Source organism: Anolis sagrei, chromosome 5, assembly GCF_037176765.1.
Source record: "Anolis sagrei isolate rAnoSag1 chromosome 5, rAnoSag1.mat, whole genome shotgun sequence".
Taxonomy (NCBI): Eukaryota; Metazoa; Chordata; class Lepidosauria; order Squamata; family Dactyloidae; genus Anolis; species Anolis sagrei.
In genome coordinates this window covers 145,380,466-145,394,726 of record NC_090025.1, presented here as the reverse complement: position 1 = coordinate 145,394,726, position 14,261 = coordinate 145,380,466, and positions in this window count along the sequence as shown.

The window sequence follows — 14,261 nt, the reverse complement described above, 5'->3', positions numbered from 1 at the left end:
ATACGTATCAGGCTTTTGAGTCTTGAGGCTGACAAACTTTAGATAAATTGATGTGTTTTTATTTTTAGAAAAATATGCAGTTGTGTACTAAGGACTTCAATAACACAATGTAAACTGTTTCAAAATCAACTGTCTCCAAATTCACCAAGACTTTCATAAGTTTTGGGAATATTGTAAGCACCATTGTAAATCAAAGAGACAGCATGTTGTAGTGGTTTGAGCATTGGACTATGGCTTGCAAGACCAGGGTTTGATTCCCTGCTCTATTACAGAAACCCACTGTACAAATTACACATTCTAATGATTAATCCCACACAAATACTGTGATAGGTTCTCACCTTAGTGTTACCATAAGTCAGAAATTACTTAAAGGCACGCAGCAGCAGCAACAACAACAACCATTGTAAACGCAGGGAGAGGAGCACTTAGAGATTATTTGATTTTATGAATATTAAAATCAACAACACATCTAACTATTGGCAGCTTATAGTCTAGACAGGCGAGGATGCCCTGAAAAACATATTATATATCATTATGTTGTTATGAAGAGAGATAATACGGCCTAGTGATTTGAGTGTAGGATTACGATCCTGGAGACCAGGTTTCAATTTCCCACATGGCCATTATTATTATTATTATTATTATTATTATTATTATTATTATTATTAGCCATCCCCTGCCAGGCATTGCTGTGGCCCTGTCTGCTGATCTGGAAAATAAATTAATGGTTTCTAATATATGTAATTTCTTGATGCTTATGAGTAAACAGTATTTCTTGTTGTTTCTTTGTCAGTGTTGATGTGGAGATTGTCTGGTTTGCCTACTGTGGAATATGCAACATATCATTGTCCTTCTTTAGGGGTCCCTTTCAAATCTATGATACTATATCCCTCTCTGTGTGAATCATATATATCTATCTATATAGATATATGGTGGTTGTTGGAGTGGTCCAGCATTTCTGTGTTCTCAAATAATATGCTGTGTCCAGGCATAGCAGAGCACCTGATGAACCAGCCTGGACACAGCATATTACTTGAGAACACAGAAATGCTGGACCACTCCAACAACCACCATGTCAGACTACACAGAGAAGCCATTGAAATCCACAAGCATGTGGACAATTTCAACAGAAAGGAGGAGACCATGAAAATGAACAAAATCTGGCTACCAATATTAAAAAAACTCTAAAATTGCAACAGCAAAACAGCAGAGAGGAAACAACCAGGCACATCTTAACACCTCTCAACAGAACATTTTCCCAGGCTCAGCCAGGCCTTCAAATGCTAATGAAGGTAGTCAGCTGAAACATTCACACCAACTTCAGCAGAGAGCTCTTTGCCCCACCCCAGTCATTCCACAGATATATAAAGCCATTTTCCTATTTCCAACAGACCTCACTACCTCTGAGGATGCTTGCCATAGATGCAGGCGAAACGTCAGGAGAAATGCCTTTAGAACATGTCCCTATAGCCCGAAAAAACCTACAAGAACCTAGTGATTCCAGCCATGAAAGCCTTCGACAATACATTACATTTTTATTTATATAGATTATTATTGTCATCATCATCATTATTATCTTTATTTATACCCCACTTTTCGCCCTCTGGGAACTCAAGGCAGCTAACACTCCACATTAGGGCAAGTTTAAAAAGTGAAATACAAAATTTATAAAGCAATAAAAAATTAATTAAATAGTAGCAGTGTGATAGAAACAAAAAACAAAATACAGTACATATACTAAAATGACATTCAAAGCTCATATTCCCCCGAAATCCCACATCACCTCTTGAATTAAAAACCACAGTACCCTCCTCAACTGACCTTAAAAACCTTATTCATTAAAAGCCCACATGAATAAAAAGGCCATGGATATTCATTGGGTCACCTTGGATGAGTTACACACACTCAGCCCAGAAAATCCCATGATATGTTTCCGTTAGGGACCCCATAAGTAAAAAAAACTACTTGAAGGCACACAAAAACAGCATTTTTAAGGAACACATTGTATCTGTAGCTACCCAAGCTAATTATGGCTTTACTTTCACAGCTGATGCCTGATTTGGGGGGGGGGGGGGGGGGGTTAGGGGTAGGGGAGGTGTACTCTTGGATGAAACTTTAAAAAATGCTGTAGAAATCTATCCAAAAATCAAACTGTGAAGACAGGATAGTATAAGACAAATGCAGGAACTGAAAAATCTAGATCATCTGGGTGCACTGATTTTTATAACCAAAGAATGAAACCAAGCATAAAATTGAGAAAAAAGTGGGGTAATGTCAGTTGCAGGATTCAATCCAACAATTTACAGAAAAAGTAAAACAAGGATATACTACAACATTTTGCAGTCTGATGGCAATGCGTGTTCAGCATCTGCAGCCTTCTGCTGGGGAGCAGCCTCCCACTGCCGTTACCCCGATTACACAAATTCAGAAAAAAGCCATGTATCAGGAGATTGAGATTCCTGGCAATCTGCCTTTTCCCTTCCAACTGAATAATCCAATCTAGAGTGTATGTTGTGAAAGGTGTGAGTAAATAGTGGTAAAATCACAAATTTGCCTCAGAACCTAAAGCCAAAATCCTGGCCTGAGTGGCATGGTTAGGGATAATTGTGAACAACAGCAAGTGACATACATTGATCGACAGTGATGAGCAATGGAGACAGATGTGGTAGGATAGGAAGGTCAGTGGTTGAGTGGACATTGTAAGAGCTTCTGGCCATCCCAGGAAGAAAAAGTAATCTAGCAGCCATGACCGATTGAAACAATGGATGCTATACCATCTCTTCAATGCTACATCTCCTTTTGCTCTCTATCTCTGTAGGGTTCTGGAATTCTGGAGCACTTGTGATTTCATGAAGTTAGGTAAATCAATAAATGTCTTTCTCTCAAGTAGAACCTCTATGTTGAGTCTGTTTTTATCATAAAACCCAGAAGTGGGGGTTACGATATGTAAATTCTGATGACCATGGGGAGCCAAAGGATTTTCTATGTGAGCAGGATACCAGCAGATGATAAATCCATGGATAGTTTCCCACCTCATATGCACCCAGTACCATTCATAGTAGTACCAATGAAACATCCCACTTCAAAATGTATTTCATTAAATGCCCTATGCATGAAGGAGAAGTTACCTATTAAAGCTGATAAATCAGAAACCCTAAAAAAAATATATGAAAGCATAGCTGTTAAATAGGTCCATCAATTTTGAAAGTTAAAAAAACAAAGAAAATGAACCTATCACTCTTTCCAGATAGTAAAAATGATAAATGATAAATATGCATATTTATGGAAACTGCAAATGAATAGTGGCTAATATTCTAGATCAGCTGCTTAGTTGCATAATGTTGCTACTTTTCAATGTAGAATTTCCCAGCCCTACCTCCCCTCCCCCCCACCCCTCTTATTTGGTTTTACCTGGCATCAGCCACTCTGAGTGACACAGCTTTGCTCTCCTGTCAATCAGGGTGCAGCTAACTGACATTTCAACTCCCTCCTGCAACCACCTCCAGTGTGGCTGACAGAAGGAGGATTTCTGTTACAATTCTGGCTTGCACCAGAGATCACTCACAAGAGGAGGTGGAAACACCAGTCTTTTGCACCCTGAATGACAGTAAAACAGATTTATTTGCAGTGGTTACTGTCTGGTAACCTTGGAGTTGAGTACTTTTATAAACCCTACATATTCTCTATGCTATTGAATCAATATGGACTGTAAATAAAAAAATCAGTCAGGAATCCATAATTCTTGGTAACTGTGTCTGTGAATTTCAGCCAATGTTTTTATGTTTTTATCTCTTTGTATGCAGCAGATGCCAAAGTATTTGTGAAATGTATAGTAAAACAGTCACTTGCTCAAACATAAAAGCATCCTCATGTTGTAAAAATGTGCAATGCACAAATCCATTTGTTTGGCTTGATTGATTTGAAGCAGGTCTCTATTACCTTCACAGATTCAAAGTTAATACTTCTTTCCTATTCCATCATGGGATAGTATTTGACACGGAGATTCAAAAAGGAAGACCAAACCAAACTTGGATGGGTAGCACTCTCATTGTTGTTATATTTGTTAACCTTGGAGGCATATTACTTTCCCCAACAGGATGGTACAGAGCTGAAGACATGTTTTGTGGTTCAAGTGGATATAAACTTGTCTAGTTTCATCAAACGACAAGGAATCTTGACAACATGAAGACCTTGAAAGGTGACTGTATATACAATCTGATTTCTCCTCTTTTTGCTGCTGTCTCTTTTTTGTGTTGCCAGTACTGCCAGCAATGTGTTCTTAATTGAACTTTTGATTAAGTGAATCAATGTATTTGTTCACTGGATTTTAGCAACTAAAATGAGAGACCTAATTGCCATCATAAGCACAACAACAAATCCGCTTTACTCTTTAATTCAATATGCTTAATGGGTGCTTAATCCTTAGAGCTGTTGTGCCCCATTGTAATTTCATGTAATTGTAAAACACAGGTTTTTTCTACCTGAATATCACCAGCATTTTCTCTTTTTGGTCTCAGGGGTGATAGTGGTGGAAAGAAGTATTCAAACTGACTGCTTGTCTTATTAAGAGCAGGTACAGGTAGCACTTCTTAATGGGTTTTTGTCAGAGTAATCCACATTTCTGTGACTGTACTGGCTAATTGGTAGTTTGCATGTTGTGCCAAAGGAGTTTAGGAACAGTAGAATATAGTTACAGTGACTTCGGGTTTGTTAGTTTTTCCACACCCTCTTTTTCTGCATAAGACCATGTGATTTATTTTTCAAAAGTGTTTCTAGATAAAGCCACTTTGATATGTTTTACAAAGAAGGTTAGGCTTATTTCTTTTCTTTGTTAGATCTTGTAAGAAGATTTGGTTGGTTGTTATTTGGATTCTGACTTCCCAATTAATTTATCTGCTTCAGAGACCCACTATTATCTGTCATATTTCCCACAAAGTTTCTTCCCACTAATGAGGGGGAGGGTACTAGTCAAATTGTTTGAAAAACTTAGCCAATATAGAAATACTGATTGTGATTTTAAAATCTATATACTTCTATCTATATTAAACATATGTTATGTAGAATCAAGGTTATTGAAAATGCCACACTTTTTTTGGAAGAAAAAGAATCCCAGCTGACCAAGAAGTCCCCTTGAGGAGATAGGGCAGGATATAAATAATAATAATAATTAGAATTTATCAATCCACACTTGAATTCTGGTCCCCAGGAGTGCTTTGATATTTATCAAGCTTTCCATAATTTGTGCAATAGAGTTTTCATGCAAAAGTGAAATGAACTGATATCGAGGCACGACCCCCCCCCCCCCCCCCCCCCCCAGAAAACTATGAATTGATGGAAGACCGGGAAAGGACCTGCAACAGAGCTGGCACTAGGAGATACATTGTTTTGAAACCCCTTTCTCCCTTGAACTATGAAATTATCCCCAAATAAAAACGTATGCCTCTCTATATCCTTTTTGACTCACTTTTTCTCCCTTCTCTCCAATGTCATGGCAGGCTACTGCCACTACAAACCCCATCATCCCTTGTTGAGGTTCCCTGCCTTTCTACTCTTGAACAAGCCCGCCTTTTCCTTTCCCTATGAAGCCCCTTGCATGTGTCCCCAACCTCTGGGTCAACCCCAAACCCACAAAGTCCCAGGCAATTGCTACCCCTGGGTTCTGCTGATCAGCAGGTACCAAGACCCTTATGTGTATGTTTAATTTTTTGTGTTTTACAATTTTATATATATAACTCTTTGGAGTAACCTTTCACCAAAACACCATGACCCCGATTTCCTCTTGTGTCTTCTGGGACATAACTCCATCAATGGATTCAAACAACCAGCATCTCCAGGATCAATAGAACAGGCTGGACAAGGGATTGCCTGACCCTGAATTGAGCCAACCTTCTTTTGTGCCAGATACACGGTCAAAGGACTCACAATCACCCAGGTATCTTCCCTGGAATTTGGGGAAGCTCTGCCACTGTTCTTCCTGATTACCATACCCCTTTCCCAAGGATAGATCATCTAATCCCATCATCCTGGACAATATATCAAGATGGAATGCAACAGAGACTAATGCCATGGGCACTAGACTCACTCATTGAGGACTCACAGGACCATTACACAGACAATAAAACCCATGGGAACCAAGGACCGCTCTTGTTTGTCTCAAGGTTCAGACATGGCAATCCATTCATAAAACTAAACTATGTCTCCTTTTGTTCCACTGGTCACCTGGCCCCCTGTCAGCCATTGAAGAGCAGGAATCTGCATTGGAAGCAATGAATGCTCTCTGATTGTCTGCCAGAGGCTGCTGCCCCTCCACATGAAGGGAATCCTCCCAGCTGTTTGTGACGTCAAGGCCAGCTCTGCTCATCAGCACAAAGCTGTATAAAAATGTATCTTTTATGCTTGCAAATCATGTCAGCTTCTTTGAGCGGTTTACTGGCTGTCATCCTTTCTGACTGGATTGAATAAAGTCTTTTGTGGCTTCTTCTTCAACTGGTGAGATTTCTTTGATTGGGGAACATTTGGTTTTATCTCTTCATCTCACCAAGCATGGACTCTTAGTGGCTCACTACCAGGTTTCATTATCTGCTTATCGGATAACTTATCCGCTTATCAGGTAACTATTGCAGTCATAATTGGTGCAAAAATTCCACAAAGAGTATTCATTCAAGCATGAGACCTCTCAGCAAAGATGATGAAATACTGCTCCATCTCATACACGGAGAGTAAGTTATAGTATGTCTCTTCTTATTCTCTCACATTAGAATGAGGCAAATGAAAATCTTCATTCCAAATGCAGGGGTGATTTTAAAAATGATCTAAATGTTTTCCTTTCCTCTAGTAAATAACACCTGTCAGTTTATTAGAATATGCAGAAACAACTTGGCTGGCTTTAGATTTGTGCCTTTTGAAAGTTATCCCCAGTAGTTTAACCATGTAGTGCTTTGAGGGAGAGGATAAGATCATTAAATTAGAGGTCTTTATTCATGTCTTTGACAGGATTGCTAGCTGCACAATACGTGGCTTCCCGTAGGAACTGCAGCTGGTTGCAAAAATTATTTAGATCTTTTTACATGTCAAAAAGCTGATCTCTGCTAAAGTATATTACTCGGAATGAATTTTACTACCCTCCCATGGGCTTCAATATCAGATGCTAAACTAAAACTCTCACTTTTATGTATGTAAGTAGTGTTGGTTTTGATTTACAAGTGAAATTTTACAGAAGACAGAATAAGAGGGCTACAAAATTTGATGATGCTATAGGTTGTTTAAAAATATGGTTAAAGTGGCCTTAAATATACATGCACTGGTTTTTGTTTTGTTTTTTGTTGAAATACTGGAGTGTGGAAAAAGTGTCAGGTAAAAATTGGATCAACCACCTGTGACCAGCAGAAGGTCATCACATCAATATATATATATATATATATATATATATATATATATATATATATAATGATTTGCTATATGAAAATATCATGCTTGCTCTGAAGTTACTGGTTACAATACAAATCCTAGCACCACACACATAAACACACACACACAGAGCCCAAGGTAGATACCAATCTCTTGGAATTACCAAGGAAAGTAGAGAAACATTTAGGACAGTCACAACCAGTTGTGTATCTTTTTTACGCACCCAGGAGTATAAAATATGGACTTTATTCAGAAGCATTGTGTAGTTGTGAATACCAATCTCTTGCAATTACCAAGGAAAGTAGAGAAACAATTAGGGCAGTCGCAACCAGTTGTGTATCTTTCTTATGCATCCAGGGGTATAAAATATGGACTTTATTCAGAAGCATTCTGGAGTTATGAATAAAGCTTTAACATCTGTTAAGCCACAGCAGAAACTTAGGGTGGTGACGGATTTGTAATAAATAACTAGCAATAACCAACAATAAGACGTAAAATAAATTGAAATAATATTTATGCCATTTACATAAAATACTTCATCTTGATTTTCACTTGCAATACTTCAGATGTTGGGAGCACATACTTCCAGAGAAGAGGCAGCGAAAATGGTCAAACATCTGGAATCCATACCCTATGAGGAGGAGTTGGGTATGTTTAGCCTGAAGAAAGGTTAAAAGGAGACATGATAGCCATGTTGAAATATTTGAAAGGATGTCAAATTGAAGATGGAGCAAGCTTGCTTTCTGCTGCTCAATGCTATATGTAAAAAAAAAAAAGCTTAAGAGGCAAATTTTATTTTATTTTTTAAATGGAAAACTAAAGTATTATTTTTCAAAAAATATAACTATAACAATAATTGTGTGACACTGGAAAAATAATAATAACTAATCAGATTTTAAAAGTAACTTTCCAAGTTCTCCCAGAAAATGTACACAATTTATAGTATAAAATATAGGGATATTTGATGTCCCTTCCACTTTGGAATAGAAAAATAAATGAATATTTTTCACTTTCATGAGCAGAGAAAAGAGGAATATGAAAAGTTATAAAACCCTGAAGGTTCTTAGGGAGGAAATCCTCATCACTGCTAAGGAGCTGTCAATGGAAAAGACAGAAACAAAGTTTGCTTTCTCTAAATGCTGTTTAAATGGATGAAAATAATGTATAATGGTAATAATGTACCATTGAGCCTTTCTAAAATTTGTCACTACTAAATGAATTATTTTAATTGCTTCTTTTGTTGTTAACTTCTCTCAAGTTGACTTCAAGTTAAGGTTGCCCTATTAATGAGGGGTCTCAAAATCGCCCTGTCATCAACAGACATGCTCAGATTTTAATGACTCAGAATCTTGGCTTCTTTGAGATTATACATCTGCCATGCAGGCTTCCTCTTCTCCTATAACTTTCTACCTCACTAGAAAGTCATGTCTTCTCATGATATGTCAGAACTGCGATAGTTTCACGATCTCAATAGGTCAGTTTGCCTGTCATGCGCTGCTTCACCACCCTTTATGGCATGGAACCCTTCACACAATATACAGGCACTTCCAGCTGGACTCCATGCCGAAAAGGGAGGTGAAACAGCACCCCTTGTGTTGCCTTCCCTTCAATGGGGGGAAGCCAGGTGCCATTGCTTCCCCCCATGGGATGAGGGGCATGGTAAGATAGGCAATGAGGGCAATGAGGAGCATGGAGCAGTAGCTTCTCCATGCCCTCCACCAGGAGCCCATGAATTTGCCTCAATGTGTTAAAATAAATGCAACAGGTAGTGTGAGAAAGTGAGAAAGCTTACGCAGGCAGCAACGGAAAGATCTCGAGATCAGTTTGACAGTTAGCGTAGCCCCGCCCACCTTTCTCCCCTCTATAAATAGCCCTTGGAAGGAGCTACACTCAGTTCTTCCGCCGCTAAAAATGCAGCCAGAAGTCCTGAAGCATGACATCTAAAATGAAGAGGGGAGGATGGGCGGGTTGTGCAAATTCACAGGTGATTACTCAGGAAACTATGTTTACAGGTAAGCAACCTATATTTTCCCCTCGTGATCACTGTGATTTGCACATATGGTAGACTAGCGAGCTGCTAACCTTGGATGGCGGGCGTCATGCCACAGCTGAAAATAGCACTGCCCTGCCAAAAGCTGCGTCTTTCTTTGACGTTACATCCAGCTTGTAATGCTCCACAAAAGTCATTAGTTTGGACCATGTCGCTGCTCTACAGATTGCATCGAGTAGAATCCCCTTCATAAATGCCATTGATGTCACCATAGCTCTCATGGAGTGCGCTTTAACCTGTGATGGTAAGTCTTTCCCACACAAATGACAATCCATGAGGAGATTCTCTGTGAAGATACAGGAAGGCCTATAGAATCCTTCCTGTACTTCAGGAATAGTTTTGGGAATTTCCTATAATTCTTATTTCTATCAACATAACAAACCAGTGACCTACGCACATCTAATAAGTGCAGTTTCTTCTCTAAAGAAGAAATTGGGTCATGGAAAAATGCTGGTAACACTATCTCTTGTGACGTATGGAAATTACTTGCTGTCTTAGGAAGGAAAGCCACTGTAGAAGTGGACATTGACTTTGTGGAATGACCCTCCACATTCTGAGGATGGTTTCAACCTGCTCGTCAATACACCAATCGAATAGGCATTGCAAATCACAGTGACCACGAGGGGAAACCATAGTTTTTCATAATCTACCCAGTCAAAGGTTTTGCTACAAATACAGCCTGATTTTGTTTTGAAATTACTTGCTGCACTCAGTTATCCAGTGTATGTTTGCAATATGATCCCTGCTTTCTCTTCCTTTCCATAACCCAGCTTGGACATTTGGCGAATCTCGCTCTGTGTACATAGTAAAAGTAGAATTTGTACCATCAATTTGCATGGCAAATTAATGCAATCGTTCTATGGTTATTGCAAACCCTGATATTCGTTTTCTTTAGTATTGGAATGTATATTGAGTGTATATTGAGTGAATGAATGTGGCCCATTCATTTATTTTTCCATATTTGTTGTCAGATTTCCTTGCAGTTCTGACCACAACAACATCTGAATGTCTTTTCAGCTTGAGGGCAGTTGCATCATTGGCCTCAGCACTATTGTTTCTACTATACTAGAGAAATGCATTGACTATAATATTTATTGAATATATATTTACAGTAAAAGCTATTGCAGTCCAAAGAAAATATCTTTGTTTTCAGAACAACATAATTTTCAAAAAACCATTGTGATTTAGCAAATTTGATCAAGCAAAAATAAAATTGAACAGAAAACTAAAAGCTGAGTACTGCAAATATTTCCTTTTCCTGCATTACAGCATTGAAAGCAATATAGGAATGAGTGTTGTAAGAGCAAATTGTTTCCCTATAAACTTGTGAACTCTTCAGTTGTAATAAAAGGACCTGAATTTCAGAGGGTCAAAGCTATGGAAAAATAGAACATTTGTTCATGACATTTCCCCAGGTGATGAGTCACTTACAGGAATCCTCTCAATCCTTGAAGATCAATTTGTGAAAGCGATGACTTTCCACACATTTCCACTGTCCCAGTTTTCAAGTCATAGTTTGGCATTCTGGTGGTTGTGCTTGGACAATCACTTGCCACAATTTCATACCCATTTTTGTGTTTTTACAGTTCTGCCAGTATGAATAGCTAGAGCCAATTTTTGGCTACAATCCTATGTCTGCTTTCTGGAAAAGGATACTAATGGAAAGCAATGAATAACTCATGGATTAATAAATCTGGAATATCTCCTTGCAAAATGAAATGGCCTTTAGTTAATTAAAAGCACCCAACATGAACATATCTACTTGTTTTTGAATGTGCCGCAAGATTCTCATTTTAGTTTCCAAAGGAGTAGACAGATTTATCTGTGGCAGAAAAAACAATAAAGGAATATATTTAGACCAGGAGTGTAGCTGGGGAGAAGCAAAATCACAGATAATGGGACACTCACAATTGTTCACACTTCAAACTTCTATATTTGTTGACTTTCCCTTTGTAACTCTGCCTGCCCCCCTTTTCTTTGCATGCCTGAGCAATTTTTTGATTGCTTACATATGTTTTATATTACTTCCATGTTAGAAATTCAGGGGCTAAGGGAAAATTTAATGAGAGGGGCAGTATTCTTATTGGAGAAGAATGCCTTAAGCCTGCTCCCCATCTCCATAGTGACAATGAGGCCCAGGGCCCTTCCAGACATGCCCTATATCCCAAGATCTGATATCAGGCTTTCTGCTTTAAACTGGATTACATGAGTCCACACTGCCAGATAATCTGGGATAAACAGAAAACCTGAGATCACATCCTGGGATGTAGGCCAGCCTGGAAGGGCCCCCAGTCATACTTAGAGAAAACACATCAAAATACATGGGGCTTAAATATGTTATATATCTCGTCTAAGTGTGTTTATGTCATCTACACTGAAATGGTCATCTACACTGAAATGGTCATCTACACTGACCATTTCATGCAGTTTGAGATTAGCTTCAAATTGTGACGGCAAAACAATGAGCATCCATAAAAGCACTCAAAATCAAGCTTTTAATGTGGCTCAGTGCTCTGGTTAATGTAAAACACTAGGCCTGTGCGATCAATGAAAAACATGTTTCAATACTCATTACAAAATTAGCGGGCGGGGAAAAAATTATTTCTAAAGTGTTTACAAAATTGGACAGGGCCTGTATTGTAACTATAATGAATTAACTACTTTTTTGTTAAGTAATTGTGTCAATCAGGGGCTCCTTTCTCCCTCATTGTTAAAGCTATTGGCATGAAACTTGCTAGAATTATAGAACATATTTACCACTGTTAGCCCATCAAGTTTCAGAATGTTTCACTCGTCCACAGATTTTTGGGGAATTTTCAAAGTGTTTATAAACAACATTTGTTTAAACTACAAGAGCTAACTCCTTGAATTTTCCATGAATGACACAATGTTTCAGAAATATTCATACATCTACTGGATTTTGGGAATTTTTTAAATAGTTTTGGCGTGTTTTGGGCTTCTTTTTTTTAAAGCCACAACAGCTACTTCATTGAATGTCTTTAATAAATACAACTTCATTTAAGGGATTTCTTCCTAGCCCAGCACTGATTTACTTGCTAGTATTGAATGTTAGTATTGAAATATCAGTCAATCCTCCTCTTTGCAGATTCAATAATTTATTGGAACTCTGCCTGCTGCTAGGAGGGACAAATCTCCCTTTTATCCTAATTGGGACTTTCTGATGCTGAGCTGAATTCTGGGAAATGTAGTTTAGGGCAAGGCCTTTTTAATTCTCTGCCATAAGGCTCCTTGTCTTCCCAAAATACGTTTCCCAGAATTCTGTGCTCTCTCAGTATCTTTCCAAGCTCACACAGCTCACCCCACCCTGCTGCTTTCTTCAGCAGGCTATCTTTTCTTAATTTAAAGAGGCAACCTTTTTGGCTTTGCCTTGCTTGTGTTGAAAATGAGACCAACATCTGAACATTACAGAATTCAAACAAAAAAGTATTGGGTGAGTTTTGATTCTTATGCTTTTGTGTGTGTGTGTGTGTGTGTGTGTGTGTGTGTGTGTGTCCCGGTGTTCCTTAATAGTTGTTTTTATACACAAAACTTACGAATTACATATGACTTACGATTTAAAAATGAAGATTTACAAACCCCTAGTAAACACTTTTTCAGCCTCAAACTAGTTCCAAAATTTCTGATGTAATTGTATGCACAGTGAAACCATTTTCTTCAATATTGGCTTGAAACTGACATAAAGGTCAGCCTCAAGGCTGGGTCCAACCTACAAAGTATGTGTATTTTCTGCTTGTGTATTCAGTGTACTTTGAGATGTACCTCATGAAAGGGTCATCAAGAGGTCCAAGGTGTTTTCAGGAAAATAGATCCATCTCAGCTTTTAGAATATATCTTGTGCTGTGTGCAACTTTTACTGACAGGGAATGAAACAAATAGATATTCATAATAACAGATTACAAATGCAAGACTACTTCTGCTAGTATTCAACCCTTGTACAAATTAGATATTCTTTTTGCTGAACATTTAAAACAGATGGGATTATTTTTCAACATATAATCAAACTAGACCTAATTAAGAGTGTCAAATTCAGCCGGAAACTTAGATTTAGCTCTTTTCACTATCTCATCTATATTCCCAAAGAGACGCACATTTCAACATCTCTGTCATTGGGGAAATTACATGGTTAAACAAGCTTTCTCAAGGAAATCAATTACTTCTCTGGTTTTTGAGTTTATTTTTACATCCCAAGAGCAATCATTCAGCATTTATATTTAAATGACATCTACTACATAAGAAGATCAGCAGTTCCTTAATCATTTGAGGAGCCGCAGCCTTTGAAATTTGTCTGTCCATAAATTCCATACAAGTCTTAAGAAAGTTACGAGCTGGGAACATCCTAACTGTTGTTTACTTTGATATGTCTGATACAAGAAAAATCATATACACTTGCCAGAGGTCAATTTATTGTTCGGGAAAGTTTTTTCTTATTCACTTCCAATTTATTCCTTTCTAATGAGACAGCCCATCGGTGCAGTGATGTTGACAGTAAAAGTAATAGCTTTACAAAAGCAGTAACTCGTTGTCACATAATACTATATTGAAAAATGAATGCCTTGGTTTGGGGAACATCTTTTTATTGAGCGACTAGAGTCCACGATGGAAGATATGGATGAGAGAAACGCATTCCTAATCGCTAAATGCTTTGATAAAGGCAACCAATTAATCTCTGTCTCTTGGAAACGAGTACTGGAATTAGCTCCTGCAAACTGGCAAAAAGGCAAAGTTCACATAAAACTTACATTATTAGTGCTCTTGGCAAGGATCCTTTTGTGATTTGTGCAAA